General features: G+C 40.5%; 1 protein-coding gene and 1 non-coding gene across 6 annotated transcripts in view; one reads left to right on the top strand and one right to left on the bottom strand.

Annotated features, from left to right (window-relative positions):
- ARPP21 (cAMP regulated phosphoprotein 21) overlaps positions 1-21,060 on the top strand; it is a 223,874-nt gene that overhangs the window by 55,529 nt on the left and 147,285 nt on the right. Inside the window, exon 1 of one of the 5 annotated variants that reach the window (XM_035129798.2) lies at positions 8,223-8,357. The exons of the other annotated variants lie outside the window; for them this stretch is intronic. The gene's annotated coding sequence lies outside the window, so the exon portion shown is untranslated. Of the gene's footprint in view, positions 1-8,222; positions 8,358-21,060 lie in introns of those variants that run through there. 5 annotated transcript variants of the gene reach the window in all.
- Positions 20,287-20,419, bottom strand: LOC118092411 (small nucleolar RNA SNORA33). Its single transcript, XR_004693523.1, has one exon. It is a non-coding gene; the product is annotated as a small nucleolar RNA SNORA33 (small nucleolar RNA).

Below are 21,060 nucleotides of genomic sequence, written 5' to 3'. Positions count from 1 at the left end.
GTTACATATTTATATATCCCAGCTTCAGACAAGTTATGAAACTTTGATGTGGGGAAGCATCACAACCAGAGAAGGCTACAAAGCAAGCAAGCAAACACATACTTATCATGTCATAAATTGCAATGACATTTTAATGACATTTTCAAGTTGGCAAGTTGCTGAGCTGAGTCATGGAAAGGCGGTAATACTACAAGATCAGACCAGGAGTTTTTCCTCATCACACTTCTGCAGAATAGTATCACCTAAGATTATCACTGAGTTAAGGACAAATATTTGGGTCCAAATCCCCAAATCTGGTTTTTCAGCATCTGTATCAGTAACAATAACACAGGGAACTGTTAGCTGCAAACACTTTTCTTGCACAGTGCATAAATATCCCATTCTTATGGTGTCTTATAAATTGATGGTTTCAGAAAACCTAAGTACAGTTTTCATTCCAATACTTTACAGTTCTTTGGGCAGAATTCAACACCCTTTTGCAACAATAGTTAATAATACCTTGAGGAACAAACAAGAATGTTACTTCTCTAGGACCAGGGCAGAAAATAATATACTTGGTTTTCTTTCATATCAGTTCTCATTGAAGACTGATTTTATCCAGAGTTACAGTGATGACCACTATTTGAACTGCTTTGTGTTCTGCTAAGCAAACAAACAAACCAGAAGCCTTTTTGTTTCCTAGGACTAAGAGGGTAATGTTTAATATAATGCTCTAGATTAATTTTTTTATTATTGTTAAAGCCAATTATTGTTAGAGGTTCCTTGTAATCATATTGGTCTCTGGTGTGAAATACTATTGAGCAATGCTTTTTTCTTAAAAAAAAATGTTTAGTGGTACTCTCATTTTCCTATTCATATTGAAATACTGCCCCTCAATGAGGCCAAGCTTAGATTCACAAAATATTTAGGGGTATGCGTACCCCTGGGTACCCCCAGGAAAAAAAGCACTGCTATTGAGCCATTATACGGTAATTGTATGGTAGCAATGTTACATTTGTAAGCTTTTTTACCTAATAGTTTGTGTTTTAGCTAATATTATTTTTAATTAACATTTAGCTAATATCATTAACATTTAGCTAATATTATTAATAATTAACATTAAAGTATTTGTTTCTTAACTGCGTTGATCTTCCCTACAAAAATAATTCTACAAAAATTATTCAAAAAGTATGACACAGGTATTTTAAGTGCTCTCTTTTTATTGTTTTTTAAAGATGTGGCTAATGTAACAGACTTCAACTTCAAGAATTTATCTGTAGCTTGGATAAATGTTTTCTCTAGAAGTATGAATCATTCTCCCCCCCCCCCCCCCCCGCCCCCAATATGTGGCAAATGCTTCATGGGCAAGTGTCAAATCCATGATAATGTTTATTGGAAATGGGGAATAAAATGTTTTCTGGCAAATTACCTGTGGCTAATGTAGCATGTGAATATTCCTTGATAGACACCCACAAATAAATGCCTCCATAACAAGACCTTCTTCATGTGACATTTTGCTATGCATTCACAAGGTGCAGATCATCATCATCCTTGTGGGAAGTTGTAATGCCCACAGGAACTTACATCTAGCTATGGCGACACCCTCACGAATTTGGTTCTTTCAACATACATTTATCATTTGCAGGCATGGCAGATGTTACTGCAGTCTCTATTTTATTTTATTTTTTAAAAAAGAGAGGATTCCATACTGATAAATACCATCTCGCATCACCTGGCTAACAAATTTTATTTTCAATTTCCCAATCTCAAATTCAACAATAACAAAGTTGCAAACTGACACCAGTACTTCAATGGTTGTTTCTTCTTCTGTACTTTATTACAGCACAATCACATTTGTTGAAGGAGGGAAAATACCGCGCGCGCCCCCCTATGTAACACACTCGTGTTTTGCTTTCCTAAGCTTATCTGATTTTGTTCCAATGCAAAATTTATTGTCATTTCACCAAATAGGAAAGCAAAACTACAAATACAATAAACCATAGCTGTCAACCCTCCTTTTTTTTGCAGGAAACTCCCTTATTCCAAGCCACAGCTGTCAGCCTCCCCCCCCTTTTTTTTTGCTGGAAATTCCCTTATTCCAGCGCCGTTTCCCATGTTGCTATCCTGGATTGTTAGATATACCATAGACCAGGCATCCCCAAACTTCGGCCCTCCAGATGTTTTGGACTACAATTCCCATCTTCCCCGACGACTGGTCCTCTTAGCTAGGGATCATGGGAGTTGTAGGCCAAAACATCTGGAGGGCTGCAATTTGGGGGTGCCTGCCGTAGACTGTCCCCGGGACAAGTGAGGCTGCTGCTGATCCCTTATTTTCAAATCCGAAAGTTGACAGCTATGCAATAAACAGTCATTAACCCATTATGTATTTTATTAGAGAACTCTTTAACTGAACTTTAGAAGAAGAAGAAGAAACTTAAGAGAGAATCAGAGTCATCTTGCATAGCACACTTGGGGGCTGGATCTAAACACATCAAAAAAGTGTTTCAGGAAAATGCATTGTAAACCTGAAAGTGGGACATCACATTGGCGAAAGATGGAACTCCACAGCGCCATCTGGTGCCACAGCATTTTAACGCATATAAAACACTTTTTATTTACTAATGTAGCTGAGTCCTGGGTTGTTTTATTCATCTGTAAAGTGACATTTTGAAACTTTGAGAAATTATCTTTAAAATTATATAGACCATGTTAACTATATATGAAACTGAAAAATGAGACTGTAGGTTGTCGTTTTCATGGAATTACCACATATACTATATATATATATATATGGGGTCACGAAGAGTCGGACACGACTAAACGACTAAACAACAACAACATATATATATATATATGTGTGTGTGTGTGTGTGTGTGTGTGTGTGTTCAAAGAGCTTTGAATACATTATTTTGGTCAATTCTTACAATTGTAAAGTAATTTTTTATAATCCTTTAGAGAAGATAATTATTAATTGTCACTGTAATGTCGCTGTGCTATCGATGTTGCAAGACAGTGCTTTTACCTAAATCTAGCTAGTGAAATAATGGATGAGACAAGATTTTAATTATATTTTTTTAATTGCATTTTGGTCTTCAAGTTGACTACATAGCATTTGACAACATCAGTCCCTCATTAATGTTAGGCTTCTCTGCCTTGCATGTCATCCTCCTTTAGAATAGCTTTGTGTGTGTGTGCTTATGTATGCTTTGAAGCATAAAAATAGCCAGCAGAAAAAGAGTTATGCAGCTCCTTGCACTCACTACTGTTCTGCTAAAAATTGTAGGTACTGGATTCATTAAATGCATTTTTGTGTGATGTGTAGTTTGCCTCCAAATTTTCCTAGTGGTGATGTTTTATTATGATCCGACAGAGCAATAAAAAATAAGTTTGTAAGCTTTTTATTGATTAATTAAAAATTAGGGCAACAGAGTGCAATCAGTTTGGGCAATCAATCACTGAAAGTGTGAATGGCAATTAGATTTGCCCTGTGAAGTTATAATTGAAGCGGACCTTAATAAAAGACTCTTGGACTACAGAAGCATCCCTGATAGGTGCCCACCCAGACTCTGATTAAAGGCTTCTGACAAAGGAGAACCCACCACCACCTTTGGCAGTCTGTTCCACTGCTCCTTGTACTGTCAGGAAGATCATCTAGATGTTTAGTATACATTTTCTATACATATAATTTTGAACCAATTCATTCATCCTACCCTCGTGAGCAACAGAAAACAAATCTGCTCATTGACCTAAGTGACATCGCTTCAAATCTTTGAAGATGATCTTCATAATCCATGCGCACCCCCCTCCCCATCCAGTTCCTTCTGCCTTTTCTCATAGGACTTCGTATCCAAGTATCTCACCATATTCCAAGTTGTCAGCTGTGGTGCCCAGAACTGGACACATTACTCCAGGTAAGATCTGGCCAAAGCAGAATGGATTAGTACAGTACCATTACTTCTTGTTATAAGGGATACTATTATTCCTCTACACTGTTGATGCAGTCGAGAATTGCATTAGCCCTTTCAGCTACTGCAGGCACCCCCAAACTTCGGCCCTCCAGATGTTTTGGCCTACAATTCCCATCACCCCTGACCACTGGTCCTGTTAGCTAGGGATCATGGGAGTTGTAGGCCAAAACATCTGGAGGGCCGCAGTTTGGGGATGCCTGAGTTACTGTGTTGTAGTGCTGACTCATGTTTAGCTTGTAGTCTATTGAAACCCCTAGATCCTTTTCCACATCTACTGCTGTCAAAACTCATCTTGTATTTGTACATCTGATTCTTCCTACCTAAATACAGATCTTTAATTTATCTCTTTCAAATTCATGCAATTAGTTTTTGACCCAGTGCTGCATTCTGTCCAAACCACCTTGAACCTTGTTCCTATATTCCAAGACAGGGGTTCCCAAACTGTGGTCCATAGATCAGTAGGAGTTCATGAATTTCATTCAGGTGGTCCACAGTGTGTATGTGGATTTGCGTTCGAATATGAGAGATGGCATGTCCACCACATTAAATATTCACTGCTTCTTTTATTTATTATGTTGCCTTTTAAAGGTAAAGGGAAAGGGAAAGGGACCCCTGACCATTAGGTCCAGTCGCGGACGACTCTGGGGTTGCGGTGCTCATCTCGCTTTACTATTGCACTGCAATTTTAATTCTATAGAATACAATAAAATAGAAAAGAAATAAAATGAGCAATAAAAGTGCATTTTAAATCATTGCTACAATTGGCAAAAAAAATCTCTACATGGTCCAAGACTCACAGCAATTTTCAAGTGGTCTCTTGCGGGGGAAGTTTGGGAACCACTGTTCTAAGATATTGGATACCCCAATCCAGTTTGGTGTCCTCTGCACAGTCCATCTCAGTTCTGCTCTCTCACACCCAACCACCTTTTCCTGCTGCTGCTTCCCATAAGAACACAAAAGATCCAGTATGGAGAAAGAAATGTCAGTGGCATTATCAGGGCAAGAGTTTGAGTGCGGAGGTCCAGAATCCCATTCAGCAGAAGTTTTTATTATAATCATTTATTACTTTATATACCACTTATACACCAAAATGGCTTCTAAGTTGTTTGCAACAATAACATAAAACCATAATTAAACTACACAGTAACAACACACCCTCAACTAAAATATACAATAAAACAATTAAAAAGCATATGAATTACAACTGTTGAAAAACAGTTAAAACCATCAAATCACAAGTTCAATGGAATGCCGGTGGAATGCCAATACTGATGTGGCCTCTCTTATTTCAGCAGGGTGTCAGCAGTGAAAAAGGCCAGCTCCATGTTATCACAAGCATAATCAGGCTGTGGCAAAACTAACCAGGTTCCATTATTAGCCAATTGCCATGCCCTTACTGGACATGGAAGAAGACTACTTGTTTTGGATAACCTGGTCCAGAGTTATTTAGGGCTTTGCATGCAAGTAGCCAAACCTTTAAATTGTCTCGTGGTGAAGAAGAAGCCAGTGCAGATCCCTTAGGAAGGTGCACAAAATAAGCAATCATTTTAAAAGAAGTGAAAATATCGTCCAAAGGGCTCTCCGGTGATGCCATGAAGTCCATAGTCTAAAATTACTACTACTAGGGGGAGTAGGTAGCAGGTGAAGAATGATACCCTTAAACTGGGAAATTATGTTATTATGTGAATGTATTTTCCCACAGTGATGCTTGTAGCCTCAGGGACAGGAGGGGGTAGCAGGCTGAGGAGGGCTACTCACAACATTGTTTATGGCCACTTCTTTGCTGCCGTTTACCCACAGGAACAAGCCTCCTCAGGAGGTACATTAGTATAGGTCACTTTTGGTGTAGTTGGCTGAAAGCCTCCAATCACTTGAGGTGTATACCAATAGTTTGCTAATCCACACTCTGTTGGGGTCATTCTTGTACAAGACTGTTTGAAAGACAGGTGTTGACTTCCAAGAATCCCACAGGGAGATTCCAGGGATTTAGAAAAAGAAAAAAGAAAAACCTTCATAAAGGATGTAATTGCAACCTCCTACTGCATTTATGTAGTTTTATTTTCATTTGTGGGTCTGGATCTCCTGCAGTTTTTCTCAGCTTTGAAAAGCTGTGATCCTTCCCAAAACACACAATTGTAATATGCAAATGTGTACATGCGCATACACACACTTACATTTTACCTATTTATTTTTTAGCAAACTTAAGAGCTATCAGAAACATACATTTCCTTCTGATTCATCTGGGCAGAATAGGGTGAAAGCATTTCCTTACCTTAGTGTATGCAATATGCCTGTTTCCTCTTTCTCATTGATGTGATGGGTTTAATAACTGCAGCTAGTGGCATTAAACGTTTCTGCCTCCTTTCCGATTATTCTAGTGGGGTGTGTTGGTGTGACAAGGCACTCACTAAAACATGCCGTTTCCCAGCAGCTGGCTCTCTGGGACTGCTGGAAATGATCTATAGCAATTAGATCTGGGTCTGCAAAAGCTATAATTTTGTTACATATTAATATCCACCTAGCAAAAAAAGAGGTGAATGCCCTTCCTTGGCTGGGCAAAGAACGAGAGCTCTGGATTTATTCAGCTGGGCAAATAAGTGGTGCATCAGCAAGATGAGCGCCAATTATCACATTTTCATATCGTGTGTCAGGTTTGCGCCACAGCAACATGCTTAAAAGAAACAGGACTGAAGCCAGGTACTGAGACAATGGAGGGATGGAAGGACTGACGATGAGACTGCCAGTCGAAAACTTCAGAAATAAGGGAACACCGAGGAACTGCCCTATTTGTTGCCTCTTCAGGATCTGTGGATTTGGAATATTTCAAAACAAGGCATGCTCATTCCATCCTGCTCAGATTCTCTGCCTTCTATCTGTGTTGTTAAGGGCTCAGCCCTTCACACACAGAGAGATTCATGCAAACATGTGCAACCACCCACATCTTGCATCTCTAGGGTGGCCAGGTGGTTTTCGCCGCCCTCCCCAAGCCATCAGCAGCCCTGTGGGACTCTAGTGCTTGGATCTGTGGGCTGCTATGCAAGGGCTGCCAAAATAAAGAGCATCCGTTTTAAAACAGGGCACACAGAGAAATGTAAATTATTCCCCAAATGAATCTTTTTTTTCGGGGGGGGGGCGGACTTCATACAGCATCTCCCCCACAACCCTGCTTAAAACTTAACTGCTGAGGTAAAGCAAAACCCTGTAGTGGTGTTGTGGTCGTTTTTTAAAAAACCGCAATACATAACAACAACTCTAGATTTGAATTGTTGGGGGCATATTTGGGGGATGGAAAAAAAATTGCCAGAGATTAATGAAGCTTCCCCTTATTAGCGTTGTTCGTGTGCTTTTGTGTCTCACAGCTACAGGCTGAGGATGGGCGGGAGCGAGCGCTGGGGGGGACGGGGGGCGCATGGCGAATGGATGACACAACGTGCCGGCAAAAAAAAAAACCACACACACACACACACACACCCCACACACATTTATGAGGCAGCCAGGAGCCCGCCGTGCCGTAAGCGCGCCTCTGCTCGTGGAGTTAGGGAGCAGGAGGGGAGAGGCCAGCAGGCAGCCGCTGCCGCCCCGTGATAAAGGCGGCGGCAGAGTCAGCAGCTCTCCCGCTGCTGTTGCCGCTGCCGCCGCCGGCGGGGCTGTGCGAGCAGAATGAGCGGGAGCTGCGCGAGAGGCGCTAAGAGCCGAGCCGGCGAGGAGGGCGAGCGCCTGGCACGTTGTCTCCGGTGGGCCGCGTGGGCGGGGAGAGGCGAGGCTGAGGGGGAAGAAGAAGAAGAAGGGGAGGCAGCAGCAGCAGCAGCCAGTGCTAGTTGAACGGAGGGGACGACGGGGCGGCGGCAGCAGCAGCAGCAGGGCGGAGGAGGACGCAGAGCCCGCCAGCCGCCGAAGGGTTGGGCCACAGGCTGAGGCAGCAGCGCGCGAGGGGAGGGGTGGGAGACGGGCAGAAATAGAGGCGGCCGACACGGCGTGAGGAGGAAACCGACCGGAGGCGGCGGCAGCGGCAGAAGGGCAGGATTCGTGAGGGGAAGGAAAGGGAAGGCGGGCGGCTCAGTCTGAGGGGAAGGGGAACGGGGGCAGAGCGGGAGAAGGCGGGCTGCGCGGCGGGGCGTGAGGGAGCCCAGCGGCCGAGACAATAAAGGCGAAGTTCCGAGGGGAGGCGGAAGGGGCGCGGGGCGTGGAGGAGCCATGCAGCCGGGGAAGTGAGTGAGAGAGAGGCGAGAGAGCGAGGAAGAGGAGGAGGAAGAGGAAGGAGGAGGAGGAGGAGGAGGAGGAGGAGTAGACCATGCCTTCCAGGAAAGCAGGCGTTGCGCTGTAGCAGCGCCCTGCTCTGCAGAGCCCGAGCAGCCCCAAACTCCGCCAAGAAGCCGGAGCTCCCCGCAGCCGGTGTCGTGTCCATTGCAGGTAAACGCGAAGCGACCTTCCCCTCCCCGCTAACCCCCCTCCCCACCCGCCTACGCGTGGGCGTGTGCGCGTGTTTTCGTTGCCTTCGCATCCGCCTCTTGTCTTGCTTGTCCCGTCGCCGAAGCCTCTCGCGCGTCTGCGATCGATCAGCGCAGGGAAGCAGCAGGCAGGGTGGGTCTAGCGCGGCCAGATGGTTGTGTGGAGCGAGTCAGGGGCTGATGCGTGGCTTGTGTGCTTGCTTTCGGAGGGATCTGAGGTGGTAGCGAATGGTGGTTGGGCTGAGCATTTGCTCGCAGGGAGTTCTTCTGCCCAGGTCTACACGAGGTTCCGGAAGATGCCTTTTCCACTCAGTGGGCTTGTGGGTGGTGGGGTGTCAACATCAACCTTGTATCTGTTGTGTTTTGTTGTTTTTTTAAAAGGTGGGCTGGGTTTCCTAGGGAAAATAAATACAGGCAGGCGCTGAGAAAGTTTCCCCACTGAGCCACGATCCTCTCTGCCAAATATACATGCCACACAGACACGCGTCTCGCATGTTGTTATTAACGTGCTGCTTCATTTCTCCCTTTCCACTTGCGCAGTAAATAACAGATGGCGGATAATTTAGGAGTAAGGTTGGAAGGGGCTGGCAGAATTGCTAGTGATGGGGAAATGGTACAGGTTTGGGTAGGTGGCTTGAAATCTGTTGAAAGCATTGCTTGCCTGATAAGATTCAGAACGCGTTGGCAACATGGGAGCATTCTCAAAATGACAGTTCAAGATATCCCACCCTCACGCCAGAGATTAGATCCCAGATGATAGGACAATGGAGTTGGAGAAGCATGGTAATTTCAGCTGTCTTTTGCCATTATGATTATCTGAATACAGTATTTACTTAGCAGCAGTGGTTTCCAGATAGTGTGTAAAAGAAGGGGGGGGGGAGATAAAGCATAAAACTTTCTTAAAATTGTCAGAAAGACAGTAAAGCATCTTGTATTGTTTTCAGGTATTCCTAAGGCTTAGCTGCTGTGTTTTGATTTGGTAGAAAGTAGTAGCCTACATTTGGGTTAGCATCCATATGATGCCATGGAAGAAACAGCTTTGCAGCTTCTGTATCTCATTTAAGTACTGTATCTGAAATTAAAAGTGAGCTGTCTGAACTCTGCAGTGTTCATTGCTTGCAGTTACTTCATTGCTATTATGTTGCACTTTTATCTGAACATTTGTATCCTCCAGATGCTTTGTTTTCTTGGGGATAAACAAAGCATGGGTTCATTTCACTATTCTGTTGTACAACCAGGTTTATGTTGAGAACAACAACTTCTTCTTCTTCTTCTTCTTCTTCTTCTTCTTCTTCTTCTTCTTCTTCTTCTTCTTCTTCTTCTTCTTTGTGAAAAGTACCATTTCGTCCAGACCTCTGTGAGCCAGAAGCATTTTTCTGAACTGCACGCTTTCTCATTTTCTGCTGCTGTGTTTAAATCCATCAGTGTTACAACTGTCCATATTGTGTAAGGCAACAAGAGAAGAGACTTATATTGTTTTATGACTAACTGGATTGGCTTGTCTGATGTGCTGTACATTTTTTAAAAAAAAGAGTTTAAAATTATATGTTGCTTTAAGTATAAGAATGGTAAAATTTGTGTTTTGTGTTTGTTTTTTTTGCTTTTTTTATCTGCATTGCTTAAAAAATTAACTGAATACTGTTCTTCTGAAGAGAGTTCATCATGGATTGAGGCAAGCTGCAATGTGCAATTAAGGCTTGCAAATACGTAACTAATCTTACATTGACTTTGCTCTCAGTTTCCAACTGAGCCTGGTTACCTTGAGAACTGTAGCACTAGCGTCGTTAGAGCATGCTCCACTTGGGAGTTCGGGTGTGTTCTATTTGTAACACTACTTAATGAAGAAGCATCTCAGTCTGCTATAAAGAAGCATAATGGAAGAGGAGAGCAATGATTGGCTATGGCTACTGGGGGGAAAAAAGAAAAAGATTGCAAAGGTAAAAGCGGTCTGCGGGTTGTGGTGAATCATCATTCCCAATTCCATTTATGTTAATATGCTAGGCAGTATTAAGGCAGTATATATTTAACAAATATTTTCAGTGGTTGGGGAAAGTGTGTGGGATAACTTAAATGAAAGATATTTTGAAGTTGTAATGGAAAGTTGTTGCTCCATCTGGGTTATTTTATTTTGTACAAACATATATTAACACTGTTTATTTCCCCCAAATTTTGCTAACAAATATTTTCTGGAATAGCATGTTAAATAATTTTGTTAATAAAGGCAATTCTATATGTCTTAATTGCACTATCATGCACTATTGTGCTATCATGCTATGGTTGTGCAAGACTTTGAAGTTTATTCAATTTCTGTCGTTCATAATCATTGCTTCTGGTATTCGCAGAAGGTAACAGCGGCAAACCATTGGTGGTATTGATGGATTAAACAAAATGCAAATTGTAAATTTGCATGGAGGGTCAACATAATGACATGTGTGCACATTGCTAGAGTATCATTTCATAAATCTGATGCATGCATCTGAAGTATTTTCAGAAGTTCTGTCTGTTGTATAAATAGGCTAGTCTGTTTCATGTAAAAACGTTTTTGTTCTGTACCTAAAGTATTATAACTGTTTATTCTACATAATGTTTAACATTTCAGTACTGTGGACCAGTGAGCTAATGTGCATCTTAAGTTGTGTGAGTAAATCCTTGTTGACTAAATCTGGATTAAGTGACATAAATAAGCATTACCTGTCTAAGTCAAGTTTGGAAGTGTGATGGGTGCTTACTTGAAATAAAGTGTTAGCTAATTAAATGGGGCTTACTCCCTATTTGTGATAGTAACTCACTCTTCTGCAATATGAAGCGTGTGTGTGCTCACAAGACTATTAGTGTTTGTACATTACAGGGCAGTCCTAAACCTTGGGTATCTGCAGATACGATTCAGGTGAAAAGATATAAAACAGATAAGAAAATTGCATATGGAAGAGACATTGGGATTTGACTGGGTAATTCCAGAGTAGCCAAATGGGACAAATAATTACTTGTCTCAAATCACCAAATACATTGTTTTCAGATAACACATTAACACATTTCCATTTGCCCAGGCATAAGGATGTATCCATTTTTGGAGGACTGGCTAGTTTATACAGTATTTACTACAAATTGTGTAGAGAATGAGTTTTAGATCTTTTAAACTATTGTCGGTGATTGTCAAGGAGAAAGAAGCTACCATATGTTATTCTTACCCATCCCTTCCAAAATGGGCAATTACGCTAAAAGGAAGGAGACACGTCCTTGTGTTAACTGGGAACAATGAGAACAGCTTAGTTACAGAAGGGTGTCTGTCATTGTTCTAGAATGTGACCTGAACAGCCCAGGTTTGGAAATTTGCTATGGGCACCAATGTGCCAGAAAATGCCATAAAGTCTAGGAGCTATTAATGTGTGACAAGGTTATCTGACTTTGCAATAGGTTAGTTGTGTCATATTTTATGCACACCTAGGTCAACAGCAATGGACAAAAAAAATCTACTTAAACAATGTGAAATGTAATTTTGGCAGTTCTTTTCATTGGATCAAGAACTGAACTTTCTGGGAGTTTGCTAAATGAGTAGCAGTAAGTCTAGATAGGTAACACAATTTGATGCCCCCCCTTTCTTACTAATGCAAAGAGACCAACTAAGTTTGTCATAGGTATGAGCTTTCGTGTGCATGCACAATTCTTCAGACCAACACAGCTACCTACCTGTAATGCAAAGAATGAGAGGACAGAAGCAAAATAACTACATAATATTCAGACATATTTTTCATTGTTTTAGATTGGAACTATAGGTTTAAGAGGAATCCTGCTTAGACTTATTTTTCAGAGAAAGTGCACAATTCAAAAAATTTTTGCCTGACATTATGCCCAAAGAGTAGGTGATCTGGACTATAAATGGTTTCTGCACCATGTAAGAACAGATGAGTGGTCTTGCAGGATCAAATCAAAACCCTTCTAGTCCAATATTCTCTTTCTAATAGTGGCCAGCCAGATATTTCAGGAACCAAAGCAGGGTATGAAAGTGATAGCCATGTCCTTTAGTGTTCTTCCACATTTATGTGTGCAAAATTACACTGCTTCTGAACATGGAGATGCAATTTAACTATCATGGCTTATATAGATGATATTAGTGTGAAATATTGTAAGATGCAATGAGCTTGGAAATCTATGAGCCACTTCACTGAAAGCAGGAGATTAGTCAGTCTGTCTCCTTGGTGTTTGTACTTTTTTTTTAGTAGGCAAATACTAATTTTCATATTTTCATATAAAATATTAAATACAAAACTGTAAAGATGTGATATGGGAAATGCATGCTCTAGGAAGCTGAGATTGGCCAGTTCTTTACCATACAGCACAGCAAATGGTAAACCTCAGAACCAACAGATCTGTTCCACTGTTTATAATTACTTGGGCTCTGTCGATCCACATCTGTCTTGGGCCAAGTGATATTGTTTACACTGTTCATAGTGCAAGACATAGTGAAGTGAGAATAAGAGTGACATAATATAAGCAAGACTGCTTTCTGAAGGGATAACCAGAGCTTATTGGAGTGGGAACATTTCTAGCCAAATATGTTTTTTGAATGATAATTTTGATTACTTTTTAGGATAATATTCTGAATGATTAGAAAGAACTGCATTGCCAAAAATATTCTCTTACAAAGGATTGCATTCATGTAAAGCAGGTTTCTTTTTTGGGAGGAGGAATCACTAAAAGTTAACTACAGTGATTAGAATACTATGCACTTAATTTTTTTCCCGCTCTTGTTGATTAGTTGAGCATAGTGTTTCATGCAAAACATTCTGTGATAGAATCATTTCAACTGTCGTAGTCATCTAAAGAATGCGTACGAAATGATAACTGCAAAAGAAACCTTAATGTTTTAGAAGCATTTACATTATTTCCACATTAGACAATTTTTATTTCCCCTAAGCTACTAAGATGTCTTCAGTGTAGAATCATTGCCATGGTGTAAGTACAGTTTTCCAGTACTGTGCAAGAGATGCCTGAGTATTATGGTTTTGCATATGGATGGTTGAAATTGTATTTTGAGTATATCAGCACCCAATAGGATGTAAACACAAATATGGTCTCTTCCAATAAGACTTGATTTACATTGGATCACACCCTGGTTTTTATTATTTAAAAAACAATGGTCTCTTAAGAAAGCAAATAAAGCTATAAACAGTTTGTCCAAATGTGAGATATTCTATTTTAAATAGCTGACCTCGAGACAGTTAATTTGACACAATCCATAAGCAGTATTTAGTGGAGATATTGCATTAATATTTGGACTCATCTTTTCTCTCTCTTTTTTGGCATTTTGGCAATTCCCTCTTTAAATATAAACCCCATGTGAATCCAGATGAAAATAAGGCACCAGGAATCCTTCTTCTTTTTCTTTAGTTTATTCATAGTTCTTGATCGTGTATTCTTTAAAATCTGTGGATAAAGATTAGATTTTTTTCTTCTCATCAGTATAACTCAGTATATCTTGTGCTTCAAGCAAAATACACTTCTTTTCTCATATGATTTTCATATTTTGCTTGGAGCACAAGCGAATTATGCCAACACAATGAAGGACAATGCAGCTAAGCACTATACCAGAACTGCATTGACTAAGAATGTTCCCATCTTTGGCATGGTAAAAGGAATATGTTGTCAATGAATTGGACACAGTTACCTGCAGAGGAGCACATCCCTTCACTTCATCTCCTTTTTCAAAAATGAGTCACAGGTGTTTTTATTTTATTTTTAGAGAAGGCAATAGAAAAACTTTTGCCTTTTTGCTTGTTAACATGCTTCCACTTTAGCCTGTTGCCCACAAATCAGCTGCAGAAACATTATAACAATTTCATAAATATTGCATCTGCAGTAGAATGGAAAGTCTTATTAGGCCACTCTGCCTTTTTCTAAACTAAGGCTTTTGGACCTTGGGAGCCTAATGAGCAAACTTAAATGGCCATTTGGGAAAGCTTCCAAAACACGAAAAGATCATTTGGGAGGTTTTTTGTTTGTTTGTTTTTGTTTGGTCTCTGTCCCGATTCTCCTCATTGCAAAGAAATGAGTACAACAAAATTGTGCACAAGATGCATCTGGTGTTTGTGCCAAACATTAGCCCCCCAAAGCCAGATAACTTCTTCTAGTCTCAGCTAATATTGGAGGCATGACTACATAAGGAAAAATGTAACCTACAAAATGCCGTCATTTTAAAGAAAAGTTCTTAGGATCGTAGAAGGTGACCTTATATCAAGTCAGATCAGGAGACGGCAGGGACTGAATTTGGGACCCTTTTCATGCAAAACATATGACTTACTCTTGAGTTACAGCCTGTTCCTTTCCTAGAAAGGACCGATTACCATGCCTCTAGTGCAGGCACCCCTCAACTTGGCCCTCCAGATGTTTTGGGACTACAACTCCCATCATCCCTAGCTAACAAGACCAGTGATCAGGGATGATGGGAACTGTAGTTCCAAAATTCTAGAGAGCTGAGTTTGGGGATGCCTGCTCTAGTGCTTGGCCCTTTTTCGCTCCTCTTCAGTTTGCCTTCTTCTATTTCTGTTGATCTTCTACTTTTCTTTCCTTTTTTTCCTCTGGTTCCCAGGTGCTTTTATAACTGGATTGGGGTAACAAAGAGGTAGTACCCATATGCAGAACAGGTTTCCTTGCACCTGGCAACTTAATCAGAATCCTGGCTCTGTAGCGTGCACCCTGATTCCTTTGAGAGGTTCCAGCATGTGGTTCGGTATGCTGAGTCTATACTTCCTACCTAGTCTTATTGTACCTGCAATCTTTCTCATATGAAGATGTATTTGTCTTTAAAATATGTCTATGGATTGCTTCCAATTGTGTCCATCCACTAATGGAGAACTCTTTGATCCAGTGGAGAATTTGATGAGCTAAAAGGCTGGGTGTGTCATTTATGGAAATTCCATAATTCCCACCTACCACACTGTACTGAAGGGTCTCCCAATCCCCTTGAACATATTTGGGGTGGGCATAGGGAGCTGCAGAGGGAAGGGGGATTCAGGGAAAATAGCCCCCTTTCCATTAACTCTGCTGGATCAAAGAACCTTTAGAGGAATACAACTTTAATAAAATCCTTTAAATCTATTTCTCACCTAAAAAAAATATCTATCACTAGTCATAATTATTAATGTTTTGGAGTTAGCAAATGAAACTTTAGTTAAAGTTGACCTTTAACTTGGCTTCTAGCAAAACCTACATTAAATTTTCTCATAATCTAATTCTTAAATGAGTTCAGCAAAAAAATGGGCGGTGGAGAATGAGGTGCTTGTTTGGAGAAATCTACATTTTACCTGCCAGCAGGTGCTATGGCCTTTACACTTTTAAAAATAAGTGGTTGAGATCAGCTACCTCATTTAGACCACCTCAGTCTTAATGCCTTCTGATAATGGGTTGACCTGCAGATTGGACACATGTTGGATCAATCATTCTGAGGACTGAGGTGTCTGCAGCTCAGGAATGTAGCCAAAGGTGTAATTTCAATCACAAAAAGTTATTTGATCCATCAAAGGCTTCTGTGAATGAAAGGAGGGAGGCATTCCCCCTTTCCCATTCAGCCCCTCCCCCTGTTCTACTATACCAGAGGAACCCCCAACTTCCCAGGGCAGATTTTGGGAAAGGGCAAAGGGAAGGGAAATTGGTGAAAATCACCTCCCTTCTTCTGTGCACAGAATCCACTATTGGCTATAACCCTTAGTCATATGGTGACTGCCACTCAGATGCTACCACTCTATGGGAGGTGGGGGGAATTGAAATTTGAAATTTTCAGGATACATTTTTTATGAGGTTATCAGTCTGTTAGGTTTTAAGAGGAGTGATTTTTTTTTTGGCAATTTCCCCTGGAAGAAAAATATACTTGCCTCACTCATTGAAACATAATGTTTGATCCACTAGATGTAATATGTGTTTTTATGCAACATTTAAGGGAAACAATCGAAAGCCTGAAATTCAGGCAACTTCCCACTTAGGTGCTTTCTACTTAATGCATGACCAGAAATATGTGAAAGACCAGCTATTAAGAAATGCTGGGAGCCTGGTTTGTAGGAACAGAATGTCTCCCTTCTCTGCCCCAACTTCAGCCACTTGGGAAGGGGGAGCAGGTATGCCAATCTGCCTTGGCAGACATCTTCCTGTGGAGGCATGTTTCAGTGGAGGCTGGGAAGGGCTCTGATCAGCTGTGGAAGGAGACAGAACTAAAGGCGGCAGCGACGGAACAGGAGCCTGAACAGAAGGGTGTTGTCTTCTCACCGAGAACCAGCCATCCTACTCACCCTGATAGTGTGTGCATTTTATGACTAGGGACTAGTTCATGCTTAGTTGTTCATCGCTTCAAGTCTGCAGCATCAAGCAGTGAAATGCATGTGTGACCCAGTCTGCAATCCTGTTCTCACTTTCCTGGGAGCAAGTTCATGTAAACCAAGCATCCCCAAACTGCGGCCCTCCAGATGTTTTGGCCTGCAACTCCCATGATCCCTAGCTAACAGGACCAGTTGTTGGGGAAGATGGGAATTGTAGTCCAAAACATCTGGAGGGCCGAAGTTTGGGGATGCCTGATGTAAACCGATCATCAAATGCCACAGACAGATATTTCATTCATACATCGAACTTTAAACGTCTCGTTTCCACCAAATACAGCCTTCAATGTGTGGCATACAACAATAATAAAGTCATATTGTAAAACAATATAATACAGTCAGTTGATAACAATAAAATACAATTAAAAACATATTTTTTTGTTTTAAAAATGGAAACTGTTAAGAGCAACAAAGAGCTGGAATGCAACACACTCCAAGAACATACATAAACTTTCTTGAGAGCTTTTCCCATGAGGATATCAGAGAAATAATTGAAAATACTCTGTGTCGAGGAGAACTTCACTTCTGACACTAGACACACCTGAAAGAATTGTTCTCCAGAACACATCCCAAGGGGATATGTTATATGGGAGAACATTTTCCTATGATATTCTTGTCATGGGCTTTTTAATGTGGAATCCAGTATCTTGGACCTAGTAGGGAAAAACCATGAATACAATGCAGTGCTCTTTAGTTGACTTGGTATACTTGTTCAGCTTTAAACCCTCAATTTAGCACTGAAATGATGTGAAATAAAGCTATGTATGTATATATATGTGCATGTGCACCAGCAGGGGCACAATTAGGGAGGGGAGACATATTGGAGCACATGTGATTATTTGTGAGGCATGCCTATTTTTCTGGCCAATGTACTAATTGCTTAGTGACTTTCATTATAAATGATGAAACAGATATATTCAGTAGGTATGAACATTGACCCTTGTTGATAACATTGCTGTAGTTATAGGATATAAAGAAGTAAGTACAACAGTTCCCCCCCCCCTTTAATATTGATTGTCTCTAAAACTAGGACTTTTCTGCACTGCAGGAGGTGGGATTAAATGACCCTTGGAAACCCCCGACTACAATTATACAATCCCATGATTCTAGATTTTGCAGAGAATCTTACTACTCTTAAAAAACATTTTTTTCTCCTGGAATATGAAATGATACCCATGATTACAGGCAAGAGGAAGCATATAGAAGAGAATGGATTATGCAATGTTGTAACATGTTTATATGCACATTGGTTTACTGCAGCAACAGTTCCCAACAGGGATGGCTCCCAAAGAGAAATGAGACTGAAACCTTTTCTTCAGGGAGCTGGTTAGAAGAGAGGGCGAGCACAACTTATCAAGATGTGCTTATTTATGACTCACAAATAAAAAGTATTATATTTAATTCAACTTTATAATGCAATTTAATCAAAATATTGATGCTATGGCTGTAACCTATGCTGTTTGCATATCTTTGGCCCATAATGTCTGAACCATGACTAGCTCTGCTGAAGTAAAAATTGGAATCTAACAAATCTGCTAACTTCCAAAGCATCAGTTCTGAGCATAAACATCTTATGAACTCATTCTGACACAATGAATTTTAGATTTTCTAATTTCTAGTTCATTGGTCTGATTTTGTAATTTTTTTTGAAAATATCACTTCAAAATTACAAATCTGCATCTGATTATATAAATTCATTTCAGTTCTACAATCTATCCTGCAAAACAGGAGGGATAGTATGTTGCAGTCTTATATCTCTTTCAGTTTCAGATTTCTTGATATGTTTGTTATCTCCTGTTCATTTTAATGCAGAAATGAATGCAAACAACAAAAAACACATGGCACACTTGTTCATTTATTTCAGGATGAAAGGCAAATGCATTTACTTTTACATGGCCTTGATCTAACATATGTAATTTCCTGAACACAATCTGAATTTTCTTCAACAATTTCTAAGTGTTTTTTTCTTTTTTTTTAACTCTTAGTAGGATACAGCAAGATCATACAGAACTAGCCGTCTCTAATTACAATTCATATTGACAGATATTTTAATAGCCCGGGAGGAGTGCTGCAGAATGATTGACTTCCATTGACACAGGATTTTTAACAAGGGCGAATTGAAAATGAATGCTAACATTTAATTTCTGGTGTAGATTAATAGGAGATATTTTCTAATGCGAATTGTAACTTATAGCATCAGGGGTGCTTAAGTGCCTCCAAGATCTAAGAAAGTTCTTGCTATATTTGGAGCTATAGGAAATATGGACATGGAAGGATTTATGTTCAAATGAATATGTAGTGTAAGACAGGATAGGAAACAGGAAAGATACCCTCCTTCTTAACATAAGGAAGGAAGGAAGCATCAAAATTGTGAAAACTGAAACAAGATTCTTTGCATTTAGGTGATTTTGTATTTTTTGACATAATGAGCTGCCCCAGCCCCCTTAATAGCTAGGCTGTAACTTTAAATGTCCTCAGACATGGAGAATTAGAGACCTATATTAAATTTATCTTCTCTGTATATGTGTCCGAAATTATATGTAGATCATATGGGTGACTTCTGGCTTAGAGGCATTGCCAAATATTAGTGATAAAGGCATGTGGGAATCAGCAGGGTGTATGAAGAAGCATACAGGTGGATCAATTTGCCACACTGTGGCAAGCAGGTGTTCAGAATTAGTAGGATAGGCTAAGAGGGTTCAAGCAGAAGCAGGTGTGCAAGGGGTGAGAGTAGAGATCTTGTAGGAGAAACAAAGGTGGTACAAGAAAGTACGGTAGTTTTCTACCAAAGCTGAAAGAAGATAAACTGCTGGTAGAGACGATGCAGCTGCAAATAGAAAAGGTGAGTGAAAAGGCAAGGCTAAATTGCAGCAATTTGGAGGCATGATGTTTCCCACATACATGGAGCAAGCATTCAGACATAAAACCAAGTCACAAACTGTGGTTTGTTTAGGCATGCAACTCAGAGCACTCCTGCCTTCCTCTTCCTTCAGTCAAACAGGGAAACAAGGTGCAGAGCAGCTAGCTTAGCATTATATCTGAACCAGCACTCGTAGTCTGTTTCTCCCAGACAAACCATGGTCAGTAAATCAAAAACAAAACTTGGATTCAGACTGTGGTTTGGAAAGAAACAAATGGGCTGTCAATTAAGATGTAACACTAAGCCAGCCATTCCTAGGTTTGTTTCTGTGCTTGGCTAAAGGAAATGTGAAGTTTGAGAGCTTGAACATCATCCCCTAGCATCCAGCTTGTGCACAGTATCATTAAGCAAACCAAACATTTTGGCTTAGCATGACATTTGATCACTGCCAAACCTCAAGCTGGCATGAGGTTTGTCTAGAACTTGGGTCAAAAGATGGAGATACAGAAAGCCTACTGGAGAAAGGCCATCAGTGTGGGTCTGCAGGAGAAATGCCTGCTTTAAAGCTGCAAAAGATATTCTCCTTTCCCTTCACTTCTAGGAGGACCATCCAGCACAAAGGCACATAGTTAATAGCTGGTCTTGACCCTTAAAAACCAACAAACCCAAAATGTAGATGTTTATTGGGACCTCAATGACTACCTAGTCTTCAAGGCTCGTACCCTGGTTTTATTATTGCCAGCAATAGTTTACATTTCTGCAGAACACTTGAAAGTTATGCGGATTTTATCCAGCTGGCAGTGGTCTTGACCCATTAACAGGACATTTCCCCAGCATTCCTGTTTCTGCCACCAATACATTAATCTTATCATTATCCTTCTGCCCCTCTCCCCATTTTAAAATGTTTGTTATTGTAGAATCCAAGAAGTCCTTGTCAGATAAGGCTCCCACTCCTACATAGGGATCCAACTCCTACATAAGAACCCTTAAGGGAAGCTGATATTAAAATTCCATTGTGCGCGCGCATTTTCAGATGCACCTGAATTTCCCGTTTGTGTGCCCTATTGTAAGAGGAAGTGAAGTAAAACAACTCTAAAGCCATTTCCCCCTCCAGTGTCTCATTACTAGGTGGCAGCTAGATCATGGCCGATATGCAAAGTGTGCAGAACTCCAATAGTTTTTTGTAAAGCAAAGTTCTATTTCAAAAGCTTACGAAGTCTGAATGATGGATCTACTAACATGTACAGTTCAGTGAGAAAAGGAGGACATAATCTAAAGCTAAGGATGTGTTGTTAAGTGCCATAGACATGTGGTGTTTAATAAGCTGAAGTCAATTTGAAGCAGGATTTTAAAAATGTGTCAACTCATGCAGTCAATAGAATATTAAAGAGAGTGTCTGGCCACTTAATTGACATAATGATCTTGACAAGTGTTAACTGCAG

This window comes from Zootoca vivipara, chromosome 12 (assembly GCF_963506605.1).
Source record: "Zootoca vivipara chromosome 12, rZooViv1.1, whole genome shotgun sequence".
Classification (NCBI taxonomy): Eukaryota; Metazoa; Chordata; class Lepidosauria; order Squamata; family Lacertidae; genus Zootoca; species Zootoca vivipara.
This window is presented reverse-complemented; position numbering and strand designations above follow the sequence as displayed.